General features: G+C 36.7%; 1 long non-coding RNA gene across 3 annotated transcripts; it reads left to right on the top strand.

The window, feature by feature from the left end:
• Nucleotides 1-712: 712 nt before the first annotated feature.
• LOC146458674 (uncharacterized) lies at nt 713-8,114 on the top strand. 3 transcript variants are annotated; one of them, XR_014858148.1, is made up of 6 exons: nt 713-1,130; nt 5,674-5,719; nt 6,405-6,500; nt 6,983-7,104; nt 7,612-7,766; nt 7,965-8,114. It is a non-coding gene; the product is annotated as an uncharacterized LOC146458674 (long non-coding RNA). The 3 variants fall into 3 exon arrangements; XR_014858147.1 differs by lacking the exon at nt 7,612-7,766 and having other exon boundaries at nt 724-1,130; XR_014858149.1 differs by lacking the exons at nt 713-1,130; nt 5,674-5,719; nt 7,612-7,766 and having other exon boundaries at nt 6,234-6,500.
• Nucleotides 8,115-12,440: the final 4,326 nt, after the last annotated feature.

The following is a 12,440-nucleotide window of genomic DNA, read 5'->3' as shown; positions in this document are numbered from 1 at the left end:
CATCAAAAGCCTTCGGAACCCACCGTAATAGGCTGTCGCTCTTTTGCCCGTTTTTTTGCATATTTTAACTAGGAAAATGTTCGGACTTATTCCGACGATATCTTTCGGTCGACAAAAAACGTTCGGACGATTTCTTGGCACATATCGGACTTTTTTCTGGGAATTTTGGACTAAGCATTCCGAGAGGGCATAACGTTGTAATTTCTTTGAATACTTAATTTATTTAACACAACACAACAATCTACAGGGAATATTCTGAGCTAAAAACGACATAAAATAGAGTGAACATTAATGTTAAAAACTTAGTCATACATGGTTGTAAAGTTTACCTTCGATATTACTCAAAAAAAATTTTAAACACGCATTTTGGAATCTCCTCAGCAAATAGAATCACACTGTTGAGCATTCTTGTGAGCTTAATATCTCACAAAATTCTTTTATTTGAGTCAGAAAAATGCTAATATCAACAATTAGATTGAAAGAAGTGCTATCGTGTCCAAAAGCCACTGGCATTTTTACACAGCTGAGCAAACTCCTTTCGATCTGATATATTTCCCGGGTATATTTGCATACTCAAGAGAGAAAGTTCTCAAGTGCGTTTTGGAGGGAAAATCGTTTCGATTAAAACTTAAAGCATTTTAGTATTTGATACGATGTATAACTAAAAGTTTTTTTTCGTTTGAAATTTCTTACAGTATTACACACATTTTGTACAATTACATGTCGTGCGAAAAAAAAAAGTTCTTCTCATTCTCAATTCGGTTAATGTTCTCAGCTGCCCGAAGCTGCCAATTCTCATTTACCTATGAATACAAAGTTAGGATGTGAAATACAATAATATGTCGTAATTTATTGTCTCTGTTATCCAGTGCCTGAAACAACAGCCAGTAAGGATTGATTTCTGTTTTCTATCTGGTAAGTTGAGACATTCAGTTAGCTCATATACTGTGCATTTCAAACAGGGGCATGGTGAATCCCTACTTTATTTCGTTCTACTACGGAAGTCCCACGCCTATGCCACTTTCTCTTGAAGACCTTGAACCAAGAACAGTGTTTACCGTAAAGTTCCGATGGTAACGACTCTCCGAAAGTAACGACCCGCCGAAAGTAACGCCGACGACCCGCCGAAGGTAAAGTCAAAACTTGTGGCTTATAATAAATCCCGAAAATAGCGAGCCCCCGAAAGTAACGAGACCAAGTTTTTCTAATTACGTTATACACATACCGAATGCCTTTATTTTTTTCCAATCCATAGTCAAATTTTTGATGCACAATATCACGATTAGGCACTTTATAACAAGGGGAAACCTTAAGCTGACATCATTCGTCCCGTTAACATCAGTTCACTGACGGCGTAATGTGAAAACTAAACTGGTGAATGTTCGTATTAACAACAGGAACGTTTCTTCAAATTAAAATTGAAAACTCTATATACTGCAGTATAAAACGCATTAGTGTTTGTCATGGACTAAAGGCACTGAGTTTAACTTTCTTCCCCTGAGTCAGAGAAGAAATCGATTTCCTCTACATCGGCTGATTCATTCATGCGGTAGTCTGGTAGACCATCGATGATTATTTCACTGTCCCTACTACCATGGCAACATTTCACAAATGAACGGATAACTGTGTCCTTTAGCAGACGCGAGATTTCTTGTCATTCCGTACCCAACCCATTTCGTGAAAAGCAAACGCCGATCACAAGCGCTTACTTTTCCACTCATAAATAGCTCTGGGTTTGCGACCGAATGTTCCGTAGTGAGTCTGCCAACACTCTTCTTAAATTCTGCATTGAATGTAACATCGAGTGGCTGAATCTTGCTCGTTGCGCCTGGAGGTGCAAGCCCCAATGTCGTCTGGCACTCTTGCGTCAGAACGGTCGCTATTCTGTCTGTTGTTTGAGTCTTGTGCGAATCATATCATATTATTTTTCAATTTGGAAAAAAGAGCTAGCGCTAGCTTTGTTTCCTAGTTTTTGTTTCCCGAAAGTAACGAGCCCCCGAAAGTAACGACTCCCCGAAAGTAACGAGCCCCAAAGGCTGCTAATTCCGAAAGTAACGAGGGTCGCTACTATCGGAAAAGATGAGCCAAATCCTGCGCTGTGATTGGCTACCCGACCGGGCAAGATGGAGCTATCTTGCTCGCTCGGGATTACCCGTTGCCCGTCCGCTTGGCATCGAAAGTTTAATCCCGAGCAACAATGCAATCTTTTCTTCGATTTTCTCGTTGTTCTGGGCTAAAATGCTAACTAAAACGTTAGGCAAACTGTCAACATTTACCTTAAGGAAAGGAAAGAGAATGGAATCATCCTGGTATAGTGAAAATTTTGTTTCAGCTACAATGAGTGTGAGTTGTTACTGTCTCAAGTCGGGTACTAAATAAAATTGATTAGTTCTCTAGGTTTGCAATGACTGTATTTAAATCATAGCGTAGTGAAAGTTGCGTTAAGTGTTTGGAGCAGTTCAGAAAAGTGTTTTTCTCAAGTTCGCCGAAGAAGCTCACGTTTTTAATTTAGCCGCGTTTTGCTTGTTGTAATTAACAAAATCATATCAAAGTTTCGCCCAGTTTTCTGATTTACCCGCTTTATTTTTCGTCTTATATTTGCATATAATTTCAAAATGCATTGATTCATTCAAGAATCGAAAACCGTGTAAAAATGTTTATTATTTACGCCACCGCACGATCGGCTGAAAATGGCGAGTTTGCTGGATTCTATTAAAATCTTCCAGCACTTGCGAAAATCAAAATTTTTCGTACTCAATAATTGTGTACTCCCTTTTATCCATTATGGAGTTAGGGCCTTAAGATAATTTAGGATTCTTTGTTTTCCAGGATTACATGCTAATCCAAAAATGTACTGAAAATAAATCTTATACCGGCCGGCTATGAAGAATTTCTTTCCGAGCAGAACAGTTTCATGTTCTGTTTTGTTTTGTTGTTGTTGTTTTAACTTGAAGATAAAGCCATATAATAAATCTTTTATTGACCAAGCTTGTTCGGTCAAGATGGCTGGATATTGGCCTTGTTCTTTTTTTTGCGTTTTTATGGACCTTGACATAAAAACGCAAAAAAAAAAAAAAAACTTGGCCAATATCCAGCCATCTTGACCGAACATGCAAGCTTGGTCAATAACGCATATATATATGTCTTAACAACTACGCCGTTAAGTATTTATATGATCTCCAAATCAGCTTATATTTGGCCAAATCGCTTGCTCTGGAGTGATTTAAAGCCCTTTTCCTTAAATGTGTGTTAACTTAATTAATTATGGGCTTCCATGCTTCTTTACAATTCAGTTTTCGGTTAGCTTTCCACTAGCTAAGTCGTTTTTAGGGAAGCTAGAAACGACTAGGTGGGAGGCTAGTTTTCAGTCAATTGTTAGCGGAAATTTTGCCATTGAAATTTTCACAAAACATGGTTTCAATGTGCAACAAAAACCAAGGAAAGAACAAAGCTTACCGTAAAAAAAGAAAGAAAGAAAGAAAGAAAATTTGTACTTTCCATAGTATATGGAGTTAAAAAAGGCAACTGTAAATTGGCATGTGTCGAACTGCAAATTTTGGACTTACCATTCCGAGAGGACCTAAAGGTGTAAATAATGTTAAATTTTTTGAAAAGAGTTCGAATACAACAATCTTCATGGTATATTCTAGGCAAAAACCGACACATAATAAAGTGAACATCGCTAAGAAACTAAGTCATACGTGGTTGTAAATTTTACCTTCGATATTACTCTAAGAGAATTCTTAAACACGCATTTTGAAATTTCCATAGCACCGTGTTGATCATTCTCTTAAGCCTTACTTGTTGCAAGATTCGTTGAATTGGAGTTATCTACGCACTTACGTACCTAAAAAGGTATTTTGAAGATAAAATGTTCGAACGGAAAGCTTTACGGAGATCTTGTCCGTCCGAAAGTTTATTCGTCCAAACAAGTAATGAAAATAAGGTAAAAGGACTTCCAAGAGCAATTATTGCTTTCATAACTACACTTTCTTTCAATAAACTCAAATATCTCTAACAAAAGTTAACATTTACCACATTGGCAATTATCGCTCAGAACGACAATCCAGCATTGCAGCATTTTTTTTTAGAAATCAACTTAAGAGTGGTTACTATCTTTATGTGATCGGAAAGAAGAAGCAGTATTTGTTGAAAGTAAGACCAGTGAAAAGTGAGTGGTGTGATTTAAACCCCTTTTCCCTAAATGTTTATTAACTTATGGGCTTTCATGGGTTTTTACAATTTAGGTTTCGGGTAAGCTTTCCACGCAGTTGCTTTTGGGGAAGATAAAAACGACTGCGTGGGAGGCTAGTTTTCAGTCAATTGTAAGTGGAAATTTTGGCGTTGAAAGTTTCACAAAAAACCTTTTCGATGTACAAAAACCAAGGAATGGACAACGCTTTAGTTACCGTGAAAAAAAATCACTGCCATAGTATATGAAGTCAAAAAAAGGCACCTGCAAATTGGCATATTTCGGAGTGGAAATTTTCGACTAACCATTCCCAGAGGACCTAACGGTGTAAATAATGCTAAATTTATTTAACACAGTTCGAACACAACAATCTACAGGGTATATTCTGAGCAAAAAACGACACACTAAGTGGACATTGCTTAAAAACTTAGTAATACATGGTTGTAAATTTTACCTTCGATATCAGTACGCGAAGAAAATTTTTAAACACTCATTTTGAAATCTCTTCAGCAAAGAATCACACTGTTGAGCATTCTCGTAAGCTTTACTTCTCACAAAATTCTTTAATTGGAGATATTCACGCACTTACCGAAATGAAAGGTATTCGCACGGCAAAATGTTCGGATTATGTTTTCATTCAGACAGAAAATTTTTCGGACATCTTTTCCGTCCAAAAGTTTATTCTCCGAACATTTTTTGTGATCATTGTAATGAAAATAAGGTGAAAATGACTTTCAGGAGCGGTTGCTTTAATTAACTACACTTTGTCTCAAATTATTTTGATATCTCTAAGCTAAACGAAAGTTAACATTTGATGCATTAACAATTATCGCTCTGGGCTGAGTTGCTCGAAGTATGGTTAGCGCTAACCATTGTTTAAGAGGTATTCAAACCTATAGGTTGTCATGGCATTTAACCCAGGTTAGCGCGAACCATGCTTCGAGCAACTAGGCCCAGAACGGCAATCCAGCATTACAGCATTATGTTTTTTTAGAAGAAGCAGTATGTATTGAAAGTAAGACCAGTGAAAAGTAAAAATAAAGTATTAATGCTTGGTAGTCAGAAAAATGCTAATATTAACAATAAGATTGGACGTGATCTTTTGAAAGAATGCTATCGTGTCCAAAAGCAAGGCATTATTACACAGCTGGGCAAACTCCTTTCAATCTGTTATCATTGCATACTCAAGTGAGAAAGTTCTCAAGTGCATTTTGGAGGGAAAATCGTTTCGATTAAACTTAAAGCATTTTAGTATTTGAGACGATGTATAATTAAAGGTTTTTTCGTTTGAAATTTCTCCTAGTATTACAATAATTTTGTAGAATAACATGTCGTGCGAAATAAAGAAAGTTCTTCTCATTCTCAATTCTGTTAATGTTCTCAGCTGCCTGAAGCTGCCAATTCTCATTTACCTAAAAAAACACAAAGTAAGGATGTGAAATACAATAATATGTCGTTAATTCATTTTCTCTGTTATTCAGTGCCTGAACCAACAGCTTGTAAGGATTGATTTCTGTTTTCTATCTGGTAAGTTGAGACATTCAATTAGCTCATATACTGTTCATTTCAAACAGGGACATGGTGAATCCCTACTTTTGTCCGGAGTCCCACGCCTATGAAACGTATAGGCTTACCTCTTTTCAAATCCGTGTTAATCTTGTTTCACTGGCTTCATGCCAGTTTCGTTTGAAGACCTTGAACCAAGAATACGCCGCAAAGTATTTATGTGAGCTCCTGGAGTGATTCAAACCCCTTTCCTCAAATGTTTATTAACTTATAGGCTTTCATGCTTCTTTACAATTCAGTTTTCGGGTTAGCGTTCCACGCAGTCGTTTTTAGGGAGGCTAGGTGTGGGTGGTTAGTTTTCGGTCAATTGTAAGTGGAAATTGATTTTAGCGTTGAAATTTTCACATAAAACCTTTTCGATGTAGAAAATTCAAGCAAAGTACAAAGCTTACCGTAAAAAAAAAAAAAAAGGAAAAAAGAAAAATTTGTACTGTCCATAGTATAAAAAGGCAGGGGTTAAAAAAGGCAATGTAAATTGGCTATAATCTTCCTTTTATAGCAAACAGATAAGCATAACTTTACATCTTTGTGGCTGTAGTAAAGTTAATACCTATTAAAGAGTAGCATAATGCCTACATTAGGGTTCTCTTTCCCTACCATGAATGTTACGCTTTCACCTGTTAAAACTGTTGTCGACTCTCACCAGAAGCAAGGATGGCTCCCAAGAAAACCATCTTGTGTATCCTGTTGGTCCTTTTCCCAGTAATAATGGAAGCAAAGCCGGTAGAGATGGGAGACGAACGTTAGTATGACTAATGTAATTAACGATCTGAGGAATTTTGGATATCAGCAATCAATTACCTAAGAAGGACAAAACCAACGTCGTAAAATAAAAGTGGACTTGTACTTCCACGGGTGTTGGGGAGAGACGGCGAAAGGTTTCATGGGAGTTGTCTCTAATGAGATCAAGGTACTTATAGGATTATTTCAAGATGGAAACCCAATATGGACGCCTCACATATCCCTTGGATGAAGAATTTATATTTTCTTCATGAAGAATGTTTATGAAGACTTCGTGGGCCAGAGAAGGCAAAGCAGAGTGTATTCTATTCAAGCTGTACCTGAGTTCCATAGCATCAATGTGTGCCTCTCTGTGGAACGGTGGAGTTTAAGAACAATTACTTTAGTGGGTGAGGGAAAAACGGCGAGTGAAGGTTTATGAAAACTTGAAAACAACTGAAACAAATCCCAAGTAAGTCTAAATGAAATATCATTGTGTTGCAGTATCCGGTTACGCTGAGGACCCGAATGGTGCTATTGCCGATGTCAACCATGGGGAGAGTGGTGCGAGGGATATGATGGAAGATCCCAATTCAAAGACTCCTTATCTAGGACTGATGGGCGAGGTAAGTCACCTAATGATGTTTCTCATAAAATAACAACAAGTTGAACAAGTTTACGCTTCCCTATAACTCTTAAATCTGGAGATATTAGCACTGAGCTAAGCAAAGGTCTTTTTCCTTCTTCACTTAGAATTTGTGAACTCTGTTTTACGCACATACCCTAACATGACCAGTAGAGGTAAATATCTAATAGCCCAGAAAGGAGGATAAAAATATTAACTTTTGCGGATGAATACCTTATCCTTATCAAAAACGATTAAATAATGCAAAGACTAGTAAAAAACTAACGATTGAAGCGTTGCATATTCTTAGTCACTTAAATCTATTGCTTTGACAATAGTTTCCTGATAACACCAAAAATGTCGGTTTTTGTCATCAGCTTTTACTCATCTTTGAATGCTGTATTGTTTGAAATACTGAAAATTGCAAATATTAAGTTTAAATTGTGAAAGAAATGAGATTTCAGTATTTCCTTTAGCCTGGTGAATAAATGATATATGAATTTTTCAGTCAGATTACTAGTTCGGATGCTCTACTACTGAGCTACAGGAGACTTGTGGAAGTTTGGCTGGGCCATTGAACTAGATTCATATGACACACATTCTGCACACTGCTAGGATTGGAATGTCGATGAGTGGTATACATGTATATGAGAGAAATTTGATGTAAGTTAAAATTGTGAAATGCGAAAACAACTGATCTTATGATTGATGTGTTGTCCCTGTCATTACTTGGTAGTCGACTTTTCAACCCTCAAAAGAATCTTTCATTTAAAGTGACTTGGACTATGTTTTTTTTTTCCACATGTAGGAGTTTCTGTTGTCTGTTTTATTTTCTAATGACAATTTTTTTCTTCTATTTAGAGTTGGAAATGAAACATTCATTGCTTATGGCAGTCTAACTTTGTGTCATCGAATTGGACGTATGACGTTGGATAACATGATAAACTTTTATTTTTTTGAAACAGCTGTGTGGAAATATAAACTAAAATCAAATAAAAAATAATGAGGGTATGTCTTTGTCCATCTCTATTAACTTCCTTTGCACCCAGTGGACTGAACAGCTTGACATCAAAACTACGCTTTTAATAGTTAGTATGAAAAATATGACATGGATTTCAAATCATCATCAACTGAAGAGATGTTTTCCTTTTCTAAAACAAATAGGATCTTTCCAGAACCTTTTCTTTTGATAAAAAAATCAGTTGTTCGCACTTCGAACCGATGCGAGTAAAACGGTATTGGAAGGATATTCATGAAAGAATCCTAAGTCATTAGAGCTCCTAACATACTTCTTAAGGATAGCCAGTCCCAATATAAGCTAATTTATGTGTTAGCAATTTCGAAAAAAACTCGCGCTTGGGGAGTGAATAAGTAGCTGAGTGAATAGCAAATCCTATCTGAGGATTTGAGCAGCCAATCAGAGTGCGATAACCAAAGGTTTGGCACACATTATGCTTAATCAAGGTCAATAATAATAATAATAATAATAATAATAATAATAATAATAATAATAATAATAATAATAACTTTATTAACGTGTCAAGAAATGTAGCTGAGGGGAGAAGTCCCCTCTACTAATAGTGGACACCTAACTAAATTCTAAAATTTCTAAAAAATTATAAAAAATGAATTAAAATTTACATCGTAAATCAAGAGAGGATGTTGTCAAGATATAAGCCCTGTTCTTCCTTCCAGCAGTGCAGACAAAGCTTATGGCTTCAGGGGTAAACATAATCGCAATGAATGCTAATTGAAGTTAGTTCTTTCAGATTTCCCAGTCAAACCAGTAGGACCTACAGTCTTAGTCAAGTTTAGTTGAGACACTTCACAACCAAGCCGAAAATGTCCCTCTCCTGCTCCCCTCCCCCCTCTCAATGTTGTTTTTAGGAATTTTTCTAGTCAATCTTGTGAACCAATATTGAGAGGGCAGGGTGGCAAGATCTGTCCCATCTGATGTGACTAACACTGTAGCTGTTTAATAATTAATCGCCCAGAAAGTAAAAAGGAATTACATCATCGAACTGGAACCTTTCATCCCGGGGGGGGTATTCCCCAGAATTCTTGGTGGGGGTGTGCCGCCCGGGTCTTCAAATCCCGACCCTATTTCAGACCTAAACATGCCATTTTCCACACCCGTTTTCAGACCTGACCTCTAAAATTCATACCCGTTTTCAGACCAGATAATAATGCATCAGTGCCGAACGGAAGTTGACGCAAGGAGTAAAAGTAAGCTGGAATGACATAGTTTATCTATTTCTTTTTCTCGCTATCAGTTAGTCGTTCCAGTTACGTACTGAGAAGAAAAATATGTTTGTAAGCCGTTCGTAAATGTTCCCCTCCCCAAAAACCCGACCCGATTTCAGACCGTAATTGTCAAAATCTATACCCGTTTTCAGACCAAAACGGCTCAAAAACCATACCCTTTGGGGCGGCACATACCTATATACCTTATATAGGGAAGTACCCCCCCCGGGCCTTTCATCCACAATGAGAAGCAAAAAGAAGCAAACTAAGTCTGTCCTGTTCGTCTTGACAGCTCTCCAAAGTTTCCTTTTGGTACGTAACGCGGGTTGAACTCTGAGAACACTTTCTATAGTTAGAAACATGACTTTGTTCCTCTAAAGACTCATAATACATGCATACTTTATTGTTACCTCCCCAATGGGGCTTTTCAGGAACAATTATTTAAATACTAAAGTTACTAATAACTACACAATCAAAATTAATTAAATTTAAGAAAATATTCACAACATTATCTAAACTTTATAATCGAGAAAAATACTAAAAATAAATAAAGTTCAGGGAGTATTTACAAAATTGTCCAAAAGCTTATTCTTTAAGATACGTTTAAAAACTTGAACCGAACGGCTTAATTTTAAAAGGGGGTCTAAATTGTTCCAAAGTCCAACAGTTCTGTAATAAAATGTTCTTTGTCCTGAGGCTGTTTTAAAAAGAGGTACATCAAGCTTTTGGCCACTCCTAGTTGTACGCTTGGTAACTTGCTCGCGGGTAATGAATTGTGACGTCAGATATTCGGGGCGTGTCAGGAAATGCATTTAAAAGCCATGGTAGCTTGGCGGTAGTATAGATGGTCCTTAACGGGTTTACAACCAAGACAAATTTTTTAAGTGGGGAGTTACATGATCGTACTTTCTCGCACCACTAACGATTCGACAAGCGAAGTTCTACACAGCCTGCAATTTCCGTATATTTTTTTCTGTGGTATTTGCTCAGACGTTCGAGCAGTAGTACAACTTACTGAAAACTAAGGCGTTTATCACGGTTAACAACGACGTTCTTTCAAGACAGTGTTTGACACGACTAATTTGCGCAAGGCGTGTGATACATTCCGATACTGTGGTCTTAATATGATCATCAAATGTCAAGTTCGAGTCCAAAATCACACCGAGATCTTTGGTTGATTATTTCAGTTCTAGTGGAGAGAACGTCATTCTTAGTAGTCAGTGTAAACACAGTTGAACCTCCCGTAAGCGACCACTTAAATTTTTGAGTAGCGTAGTACATACAGTAGGCATGGAGATCAGACCATGAGTCAAGTGGTCGCTTACATGAGGTTAAAAACAACGAAAAGGTATAATGCCATCACGTCAAAAAGTGGTCGGCGTCGCTTGTGAGAGGTGGTCAGCTGTGGTCGTTTACTAGAGGTTCCAACTATTGGGCTTTGAATGGGAAAAAAATTGGTGTTTTAGATAGGTGGTCGCTTGTGAGAGGTGGTCGCACTGCATTGATGTGATGATGAATACTATCAGATGTTGAATACTATCAGAGAAATCAGTTTTCAAAAACTCTAAAATTTGTAAAGAATATATGGCTGGCTGGAGTTGAGAGTTGATACAGTACATCATAAAATAAACATAACATGAAATCTTGAAAATTGCACACTCGAATTTCCAGAAAATACAAGGTTTGCCAGGATCTTTCAATTGATGGTGACCGTTACATTGAAGCTAGTTTTGTCTTTTATGCTAATCTATGCTAATGAGGTTAGACATCCTCCTTTTCAGACTATTTTAAATTGCGTTCTCGGATGAGACCTTCAAGCCAACGTAGCAAGACCGCAGCATAGTAACATAGGATTACTAAAATGAGCGTCAGTTTGCCTCCCCGACCCACGGTGTGATGAGTGATATGGATGACATTTTACAGCTTAAGAAAAATGTATAAACTGAAAATGATGGCTAGCTGGTGTTTTTGTTGAAAATGAGTAGTCCTAGAACGCACTGTTCGATTTTATTTCGTCGCAGAAGAAAAAAAGAAAGAAAAGAAAAGGAAAAAAAACAAAAAAAACAAAAAAACAAAAAACAAAGCAATAAAAAAACAACAACAACAAAACCAGCATAAGTAAAATACGTGGATGTACGTGCTTCACTCCTTAGTATGCAGACCGAAAAAAAAAAAATTAAAATAAAATAAAAATATATATATATTTCGCTCTTCACTACAAGTACTAAAAAGTGAAATTTAAACCCTAAACAAAGCATAGTTATCTAAAGGCGTTCTCTCGTTATCCCTATTGTTTCCTTTGAACAAAGACTACATGCATATGTAATGTAACGGTGGCTGTATACCAAGTCGATTGTTGAGGGCGAGAAATCGAACTATGTACTATAAATATGTGCTATAAATACTATAAATGTGCTTTAAATCAGTATAAATATGAGCTATAAATATGGTCTTACCAAAGCATTAGAGAGAAAATTATAAATGTTATATATACTAAAATTTAACCCATGCCCATAAACTCAGAGAAGATTCTTACCCCTTAATTAAAGTCGACAATTAGGCACGATGTTGTATTCCTTTTCAGGCATTAATCAACTGCCGAAATTAGACACATTGTGTAAGATAGACTTTTAGGCGTCTAACCACGAATCAGCTTAGATGTAAACAGTTAATGGAATAATCACTCGGTTGGTTGTTCAATAGCTCTTTACTTCAAGTCGACATCTACTTCACCCCTTAGTTCAGATAAGTCTCCTACTGAAGATCTTCTCACATTGTTTTTATATTGGCCGGAGTATGATTGACAACCTTCTGTCAAACACTCGTCAACTGCTAATGTAGACTAACGTAAGCCTTTTTATGATTGGTTGGTATCGGAATTTGTAATATTTCCTTCCCTGTATATGACAAGGAAAATTACTTTTCTCTCAAAGTTTTCGTTATGTACTTCGACATGTCCAACCAAAATAAAGCAATAGGAGAAACATAAAAATTGAAATGAACATTTGCAGCAATAAAACATGTACATTTACAATCATAAGTTTGTTTAATGTTAAGTTGAAGTCTCAAGCAGTGTCCATCGTTGTTGTTGCA

Source organism: Pavona decussata, unplaced genomic scaffold (genome assembly GCF_977016875.1).
Source record: "Pavona decussata unplaced genomic scaffold, jaPavDecu1.1 SCAFFOLD_232, whole genome shotgun sequence".
Classification (NCBI taxonomy): domain Eukaryota; kingdom Metazoa; phylum Cnidaria; class Anthozoa; order Scleractinia; family Agariciidae; genus Pavona; species Pavona decussata.
Note: the sequence above shows the minus strand (reverse complement) of the source record. Positions and strands in the feature narration are given on the sequence as shown.